This window comes from Silene latifolia, chromosome X (genome assembly GCF_048544455.1).
Source record: "Silene latifolia isolate original U9 population chromosome X, ASM4854445v1, whole genome shotgun sequence".
Classification (NCBI taxonomy): domain Eukaryota; kingdom Viridiplantae; phylum Streptophyta; class Magnoliopsida; order Caryophyllales; family Caryophyllaceae; genus Silene; species Silene latifolia.
The window spans coordinates 234,724,690-234,734,043 of NC_133537.1; the positions used below are offsets into that span (position 1 = coordinate 234,724,690).

At 41.4% G+C, this 9,354-nt stretch overlaps 1 non-coding gene across 1 annotated transcript; it reads right to left on the reverse strand.

Annotated features, from left to right (window-relative positions):
• Positions 1-5,360: 5,360 nt before the first annotated feature.
• Positions 5,361-5,467, reverse strand: LOC141625359 (small nucleolar RNA R71). Its single transcript, XR_012535144.1, has one exon. It is a non-coding gene; the product is annotated as a small nucleolar RNA R71 (small nucleolar RNA).
• Between the last annotated feature and the right edge of the window lie 3,887 nt (positions 5,468-9,354).

A 9,354-nucleotide genomic window follows, 5' to 3' on the forward strand; every position in this document is an offset into this window, starting at 1 on the left:
ACTTATATTTTCAATGAGACTTGTAAGACATAAACCAACTCGAGTCTCATTAGACCATGCATATTGTTGGATAGGGAGGAGTAAGTCGACTTGTAGGTGTTGTACAATCTAATCGATTCGGCCCCGGGACCCAAACCTTCCTAGGGATTGTAAGATATACACTAACTCGATCCCATCACAACAATAATTGTTTGCATCTAGTTGAAAACATGTTTGTATGATCAAATCCCATGAATTCCCTATGAACCCATGATACCCTAGTGCTTTTAATCAATTGTTTATATCTCATTTTAATCATGTTGCTTGTTTATTTACATTGTTATTTAGTTTAGTGATCTTCTTATCTCAATCCAAATTGTGACACCCCTAGACACCACTACTTGCAATCAAAATCCTACATCAATACCCGTCCCTTGGGATCCGACCTTTACTTACCTCTTTACTAATAGTAGAGTAGTTTGTGAAGTTATAAATATTGTTTTGGTATAGGTGCTCCTAACGACAAGTAACCGAAAAATAGTCTCAACTCCGACCAAGTCAGTGGAAGTAAATGCGAAGGTGGTGAGAAAGAAGTCTGTTGCTCATAAGCAACCTAGAAAGATCAATTCTCCTAAAGAAATTGGTCAAGATGAGGCGGAAATAATAAAATTTCGCGAAGATGATGATATGGGTTGTTATTTAGGTTATTCTCCTACTGACAGTGATTTGTTCCTACTCTCTGAATTTATGAAACCAAATCAGAAACTATTGTCTACCACATCTAATCTGAGAAGGGAGGTGCTTGATTATGGGTTCCTTGATGATGTCAACTTCAAGAAAAGGTAAAATGTGACGTTGTTACTGTAACAATGTTACTGTAAAATTATTACTGTTAAAGCTCTTGACTAGTCTGACTTTAATTTGCTGTAACAGTGAGACCCTGGCTGTGTTTGGAGAGAAAAGGAGCTTGACAAGGGCAGATATACTCTCCCTACATCCAAAGCGTTACACGAATTGGATTGTGTTCGAATGTTGGTCTGTACTCTTAAATCATGTCGAGAACAACAAAAGAGTCACACGGCGACAAGTCCCAACAATACTTCACTTTGGACTAGGTCACATGGTAAGTTCCACCGGTGTAAAATGTCTGCTTTTGATTAATCAGATATAATGCTTTTACAAAGTAAATCTAACTCTTGATTATTATTTTCTATTTGTTTTTTTTAAAATACATAATGCTCTATTTGTTGTGATGTAAGAGGATAGTGAACATGGTCAATTAAAGACAGAATTGTTTGAGATTTGGGATAATTTCATCAATGCGAGCAAGGCTAATACAGAATTGATGCCCAACTTATTTTATACCTTGTTTGGTAGACAGTCACTACTTCTGTGATTGTATTGACTTCTTACATAATCAAATTAGTGTGATTGACAATCAATCATATGCCAACTAGGAGTCCTCGGACACTTATAACGTTGCATCAGTAGCAGTAAGTATCCTGAGTTTTTTGTTTTACATATTACTGTGATCAAAATTGTAATAGATTATTATAGATTAGTGTGATCAACATTCCAATATATTATTCTAAATGTTCTGTTTTTGACAGGTCGGTTGCATGAGTGACTTCTTGGAGACGAAGGGCGACACGAGTATAAAAGCTATGGCCAACGTTTCTTTGGTAAATGTGCATTGGGAATGTGATACTCCGTATTTTAGTTGGAGTACTCGGTCGAGTGTGTGTTACTCGGCCGAGTGCGCTTGACCGAGTAAACCGGTTCAGCGAGTTAGACGGTTTATTTTATGTTTTGGCCAAAGGGTTTTTGTTTGTAACAGTTAAGCCTTTTCTAAAATCATTTTAACATCTCTAAAACTATTTCTAAACCTAGAGAGAGATAGGAAGAGGAATTGTCGAGCCTTTCATTTGATTGAAGATTTCTCACCGATTTTAACCTAATTCGATTTCCCTGTTTGTAAGTCGATCTCATTCAATTGTTTAAACTGTTTTAACATCGTCTTCTTCGAAAAATTTGAGAAGAGAGTCCTATTTATTTGAAGTGTAGTTTATGTATATCAAACCTCGTACTCAAATTCCTTATGGTTTGTCCTAGGTGATTTATTTATGAACATGTCGCTGAAAAGTCCGCGAATCTGTTTTGGTTGTGGAAAATGATTTGAAACCCTAATTTATATGTCGATTCAGTTTTGGGGCTTTTTTATACATCATCTTTGTAGAGTCTAGATGACAATAGGATTTAGAATTTCTGAAAAATAATGATTTAAACGCGTTTTATGAATCAATACTTTTTATGCGATGGATTCTGTCAGCTGTTGGAAATCAGTCTTAAAACCCTTGATAAGTTTGGAATTTGAGAAACCTTCGTTAGATATAATTTGTAGCTAGGACTCATGGGGTTCCAATACAATTGGTTTTGCATCAATTAGATTTTTCTGGAATTAGTTATGCATTTTATACCGTGTCTGTCATGTGCTGGAAAATCAGGAAAAGTCGTGTTTGTTATTTAAGTTGATATTCCTATTAAGTTATGATGAGTCTAGGTTATGTGCATGATGAATTGATTGATTAGGTGGTAATTATACATAATTATTCTATGTAGGTGATGGATATATGAAGGATCATGATTGATTGCTTGTGTGTGCTTGGATTGCGAAAAGGTAGGGTTTCTCCTACTAAGTACTGTTAATTGATTGAGATTGCATATGTTCATAATTGTTGTTATCTGTTGATCATCGGAGGATGGGTGTTGTGGAGACGGTGTTGGTGTGGTTGTGTTATGACGATTGTGGTGTTGTGACAGCTGTGATACTGTGTGTGTGTGTGTGTGTGTGTGTGTGAATGTGGTGGAGTCACTTGCGGGAGTGGCTTCACACCCTAGTTCGCCCTCCGTGGAACCCATCACGGGAGGGGATGTGCACATTAAGGGATAGGGATTGTTAGTCGCTCGTTGAAGAGCTGGACTAGGTGGGGATGGGTCATGGTCGGTCGATCATCGCGGCAAGGATTACATTGCGATGGGTAATCTGCGGGCTACACACTTCGGTGCGTAGTCGGTTACTGTGTGAGATCGGGAGACCGGGATGGAGGATGATCAGCCGGTTGCATTGTTTGTTTGTCTTATATTGATTGAACGGTACTGACCTCGTTGTTGTTGTTTTGTAAAACCTGCGGTGATCCATTCGGGGATGGTGAGCAGACTTGACAGGTATTTCTTTTGGTGAGCTTGGGCGGTGATACGTGCCTAATATATAGTCTTTTTAGCCTATTTCAGCACGTATTTCTATGCATTTTTATACTATTTTTATGGTATTTTGCCCCGAATTGGCTACTTTGGTTCGTTTTGTCCATTTTGTAGAAATGAACGCGAAAGTAGTGGAATCGTACTCTTTTTCGTCCTTTTTGCATGCATTTAGAGGAGACGGGATATGTCCAGAGTGAGATACTGCATTGGGAAGCGTCATGGCACGGATTACGAGGCATTTAGGCGCGGACTTGAGCTGAAAAGAAGACGAAGTACTCGATCGAGTAGTTTTACCACTCGATCGAGTGGTTTTTACGTCCCAGAAAACCACTCGATCCTTAGCCTGCAGAAAGGCCAGTTACTCGATCGAGTAACTTTCTACTCGATCGAGTAGATTTGCCTGAGGTTTTGTTCGATCGAGTGGTTTTATTCCACTCGATCGAGTGGTTTCACTATTTATCGGCTTTAAACAGCCCGTGTTATGTTTAATTCCGCAAAAACTCATTTACTTTGCTATTTAAGCACGCTTTACTAGGTCATTAGGATCTATCTTTTCATATTATCAGAACTTTACTACGTTGCTTAACATTATTCACTGTAACTCCATTTTGGGATTGCTTTCGCTCGGATATTGTGTTCTTTACGCCGGATTCGCATCGATTGTAATTCTTTCTCTTCCTTTAATAATAATTAATTCTTTGTTGCTTTAATTTCTTATTTAATCCATTTAATTCTTCTGCCCTAGTTTCTCTTTTATGCAATTTATTGTTTATTTCATAATGTTTACTGCTGGAAACTTATCTGCTGTTAGTTTAATTAGCGACATGAGTAGCTAAACCCCTTTCATGTTGGGATTAGGGAATCTGCGGTAGGAATGTGACGATGTAGTAAATGAATTAGATGAATTGATCTTAAGACTCTGTCACCATAGCAATTTAATTGTATTTATCCGACTTAGTTGAGTGCACACTTCTAAGTTAACCTTTAATCTGGCTAAAATTAATCCTAGATCGAAAGATTGGACTAAATAGGCCTGCTATGTACAGTAGACTAGCCTGACGAGAATGAAAGTTAAGTTAGCGGTATTTTAGGATTGAAAGTGGACCGAGAGGACCTTTCAACATCCGTCTTACATTAATTCGTCTGAGTTATTTACAGCTGAGTCACTGGACTGTCGTAGTGAACCGAAATCCTGACATGTCCCTCTTTATCTTATAGTTTAAACTCATTTCCTGCCTTTACTGCTCTTGCCCTTTATTTCTCTTCCCTTCAAAACTCATAGTTTAGATAACAATTCAAACAACCCCCCCCCTCCCCCCCCCCCCCCCATTTGTGACCAAATATACGGACTTCTACAAATATCTTGCCTCCCTGTGGAGATCGACCTGACTTCCCTAGCTATATAGTTAGTTGAGTTAGTTTATTTTTGACAGGTATACGACAGACGTGTCAAATTTTGGCGCCGTTGTTGGGGAGGCAATTGCCCTATTTGTTTTTCATTTCGTTTATTTTTCCGTCTCAGGGAATTTTTATTCCTTGAGGCAGTTCTTATTCATTTCCTTTCAGTGTTGTTTATGCCCAGGTCAGACAGATGTGAATTAGTTTCAGCTGATTCAGAACTGGAGAGATTATTCAAGCATAGACTCCGTCTGATAAGGAAATCACGAAAGGAAGACTTGAGTACTTTCGAGCCAGAGCTTGATAATTTTCTTTTCACGGATGACAGTCCGATTTCTACAGTAAAGATGCCTAAACTTTCTAGTCATTCAGTGCCTAAAGCATCCTCTATTCCGAAGGGTTTCAATCTTCAGACTGAGGATGGGAACACATGTGATATCCGCCTTTCTTATATTAATCTGGTGGAGCGAAATATCTATAGAGGTGTGGCAGGTGAAGATCCTAGGAAGCATATGGAGACCTTTACCGATTACTGTTCTACTATCCCCGCCACTAAGGGGGTAACTCAAGACAAGATTAAGGAAGTTCTATTTCCTTTCTCTTTAGCTGATTCAACCAGGGAGTGGCTGACTGACTTGGACCGCACAGCTGCTGGGGTTACAGATTGGGAGTCTCTTGCTCTTGCATTTTACAAGAGATACTTCCCTCCACAACGCACCAATTTGCTGAGGGCCAAGATTACTAGTTTCAGACAGGCTCCCGATGAAAGTTTCTATGAAGCATGGACACGATTCAAGAAGTTGGTGAGGTCTATTCCTCACCACGGTTTTGACCCATGGTTCCTAGCCAATCAATTCTAGAATGGGCTGTATGATGACCACAGAGCCATACTTGATGCGGCATCTAGTGGGAGATTCCAGGAGAACACCGATGATGATAAGGGGTGGTCTCTTATTGAAGAAATGGCTAATCACAGTGCTGAATATGGTAACCCGAGGGATGGGATTAGAACAGTTCATGCAGTCGATAAGCAGGTTTTGGCTCAGCTGGAGACCATGAATGCTAGGTTCGACAAGTTGGAATTACAAGATGCTGGGGAGCCTCAGACGGTCCATGTTCTTACTAGGGGAGAGACCGTTTCATGTGAGAGATGTGGAGGTAATGATGGCCACTCTGCTGTTGGTTGTCTTGTAGAGAAGGAACAAGTCCTTGCCTTTCAGCAATATAGGCAAGGAGGGGGTTCCTATTACAATAATCAAGGGGCAGTCCATCCCAATCTGAGGTGGACTAGTTAGAATGTGCTCAATCCTACACCTCCTCCGCACCAGCACCAGCCTTATGTTCCTCCACACAAGAATCAACAAGGCTATCAGAAGGCTCCCTCCTTTACTCCTTCTAACCACGGTGCATCATCTTCCGGTGGGGTGAGTGAAATTGGTGAGCTTAAGTCTATGTTGCAAGCCTTCACGAAGCAGTGGCAATTGAGTGATCAACAGAAAGATGCGTCCATAAAGGCACTTGAAACTCAAGTTGCCCAATTAGGCACTAATCAGTCCACAAGAAAGCAGGGTCAATTACCGACTCAAAATGAGAAAAATCCACATGAGACGGTAAATTTCATCAATCTGAGAAGCGGTCGTTCATATAAGGGACCAGAAATGCAGAAATCAGACCCGAGGAGAGCTGTAACTGATGGTGAACAGTGTTCTGGCGAAGAAAATGAGCTCACGGCAAAGCAAGTGCTCGATCGACTGGTTTCAGGTGGTCGATCGAGCAAATCTAGGGATGAAAGTGGTCGATCGAGTGAAAATACCACTCGATCGAGTGATCAAGGAATTAGCAATGGTCGATCGAGTAGTTTTTCTACTCGATCGAGTGATGAGCAAAGTGGAGTTGATCGATCGAGTGGAAATTTTACTCGATCGACTGACATTGATGAGGAAACTGCTCGATCGAATGGGTATATTGGTCGATCGAGTAGTTTGGATGACGGGAAGCTTATTCGAGAGCCTGCTAGTGCTCGTTTAAGCGATAAATCACCGGAAAGACATCGTTCAAGAGGTAAGAAGCGTCCAAAGGATACAGAACTTGCTCCGGAAGACACGTTGGAAGAGAGAAACAAGGGACTTAAGATACCTATTACAGTTCCCTTCCCGAGACGACTGCAGAATACAAAGGCCAATCAACAATTCGGCAAATTTGTCGAACTTCTGAAAAGCTTGGAAGTCACTGTGCCATTCACCGAGTTGCTGACAAAGGTACCCTCTTATCTTAAGTTTATGAAAGAAATTTTGAGTCGTAAAAGGACCATTAGTGATAGTGAGACCGTAGCTTTGACTGAGGTGGGGTCAGCCCTATTTCAAAATAAGTTACCTCCTAAGCAGTCGGACCCGGGTAGTTTTTCAATTCCGTGTCATATCGGTAACTATTTGATTGATAATGCGCTATGCGATTTAGGCGCTAGCGTGAGTGTCTTACCGTTGTCTCTGGCTAAGAGACTTTGGTTTGACAAAGCTGAGTTGCACTAACATGACAGTCCAGATGGCCGACCGTAGTATATCACGGCCACTAGGTATTGTAGAAGACGTACCTGTAAGGATCGGGAGGTTCTTTATTCCCGTTGATTTCGTTGTCTTAAACATCCCCGAAGATGCACACACCCCTATTATTTTAGGGAGACCATTTTTGTCTACTTCTCGTGCAGTTATCGACGTCGGGGGGAAGATTTTGACCTTTCAGGTAGGGGACGAGGAGCTGATTTTTCATCAGTCTAAGTCCCGGAGGGCTCCCATGCAAGCTCAGCCTTGCAATGCTCTCTCTTCTATTGACCCTATTATTGACACTCCAGTTGAAAATTTGGAGTATTGTACTGCAATTGTTACCCCTCCGCCTCAGACTGAGAGCAAGAAGGAGGAAAGTTCGTCTGTTTTCCTTGCTGCAGGTACAAATGAAAGCAATGAAGGAGCTGTCAAAGGATGTTGTGCAACTGCTATCAATCAAATTGAAAGTAAGGATGCTAAAGATGGTGATAGAGGAGCAAGGACGAGGAAAGTTCGCGCTTATGTGGATGTGAACTACTCCCCTCCTACCGTTTCAAATGATAATTCATGCTCATGGAAGTTGAAGAGGACAGTCAATGTTGCTGAAGTGACGTCCTCCGGTCAGGAGCCCTTCAAGGGGCTACTGAATTGCTTTGGGAATTAAACGGGGAAATGCCCCGTGTAACACTTTGTAATAGATAATTTTTTAAATTTTCCGTTGAATTTGATTTATTGCTTTTAATTAGGACAATTAGTTTTAGACAGTTTTTAGCATAGACGTAAGACTATATACTGTTCTTTTGCGTATTTGGTATTTTGGGAATTTTTTGCATGTGTTTTTATGCAGGTTTGGGGAAGTTTTACGCATCCCGAGGAAGAATTGACGAAATTAAGTAGCTTACGCGAGAGAAGAGCTCGATCGAGTACTTTTTGTACTCGATCGAGTGAAAATATGGTCGATCGAGCACCTTTCCCAGTCGATCGAGTAAAGCAATAAGTGGGACTTCTCGATCGAGTAGATTTCTACTCGATCGAGCAACTGGAGCATCAAAAGTGCTCGATCGAGTTGTTTAAACCCACTCGATCGAGTGAAAATGAATAGGACGCAGGGAGTTTTAATCCTTAAACTCTTTTTGTTCTTATTTCTAATTCTATTTCATTTGTCCCTAATTTTTCGTCATCCCCTTCCCTTATTGCGACACAAACTCCCCCAAATCCCCATTTTCTTTTGCCCAATCCCCAAATCCGCCTCCTACAATCTATTCCTTGCTAATTAATCTTCAAAAACCCTTTAATTTCCCCCTTGATTGTGCTCGTTTTCACGGTTTTAAAGAAGGATTAGGGTTTGCGGTTTTTCGTTCGAAAAATCGCTTGTTTTGGTTGATTCTTTGGAGATTAATTGCATATTGTAGGATTCCTATCATCAAGTAAGTGATTTCTATAACCTCTTTGCATTTTAACTTCGACTATTAAGAATTTTATGAGGAAAATGGGAATTAGGGTTCGAAAATCCATGTTAGTCGAATTTTTTTCGACTTTAATTGTGTTTATATGCCCATGTTTATCTTGCTTAAATTAGGCCCCTGCTGTTGCCACTGCCTCCGCGTTAGTCACCACTGCAGCCCCAGTGTTTCTAGTTTCAGCTGCAGGGACGGTTTTTACTCCAGCTAGCTCAGCTTGCTAGCTCAGTTCAGGCTGCCACTTCTTTTACGGTCACCACCACTGCTAGCACTGCTGCTAGTCCTCCTTCAGTGGTGACCACAACAGCCACTACCTCTGCACCAGCCTCTACTTTTACACCTGTGGCGGACTTGCCAGCAGTCGCAGCTGCCTTTAGAGCGGCCTTGGTTCCTCACACCGTCGCTTCACGTGCTTCTGCTCTGAGTTCCAGAGGCCGGGGTCGTAGACAGTCTCGAGCTATGCCAGCTCCAGTACCCTCTACTTCTGCTCCTAGCACTTCTACAGCAGCTGCTGCTTCTACTTCTGGCACAGTCATGGTCCGAGGTGACACTTCCCTCGACCCTCACCCAGATCACCCGCAGGTACTTTTCGTTAACGCCTTACATCGTAAGAAATTTTATAACCTGCTTCGTTGTGTGCATGTACCTTCCCATTTTCTAGAGAAAACGGCACTTGTTAGACTCGGCATCTACGAGTCGGTTTGTGACTTACTACG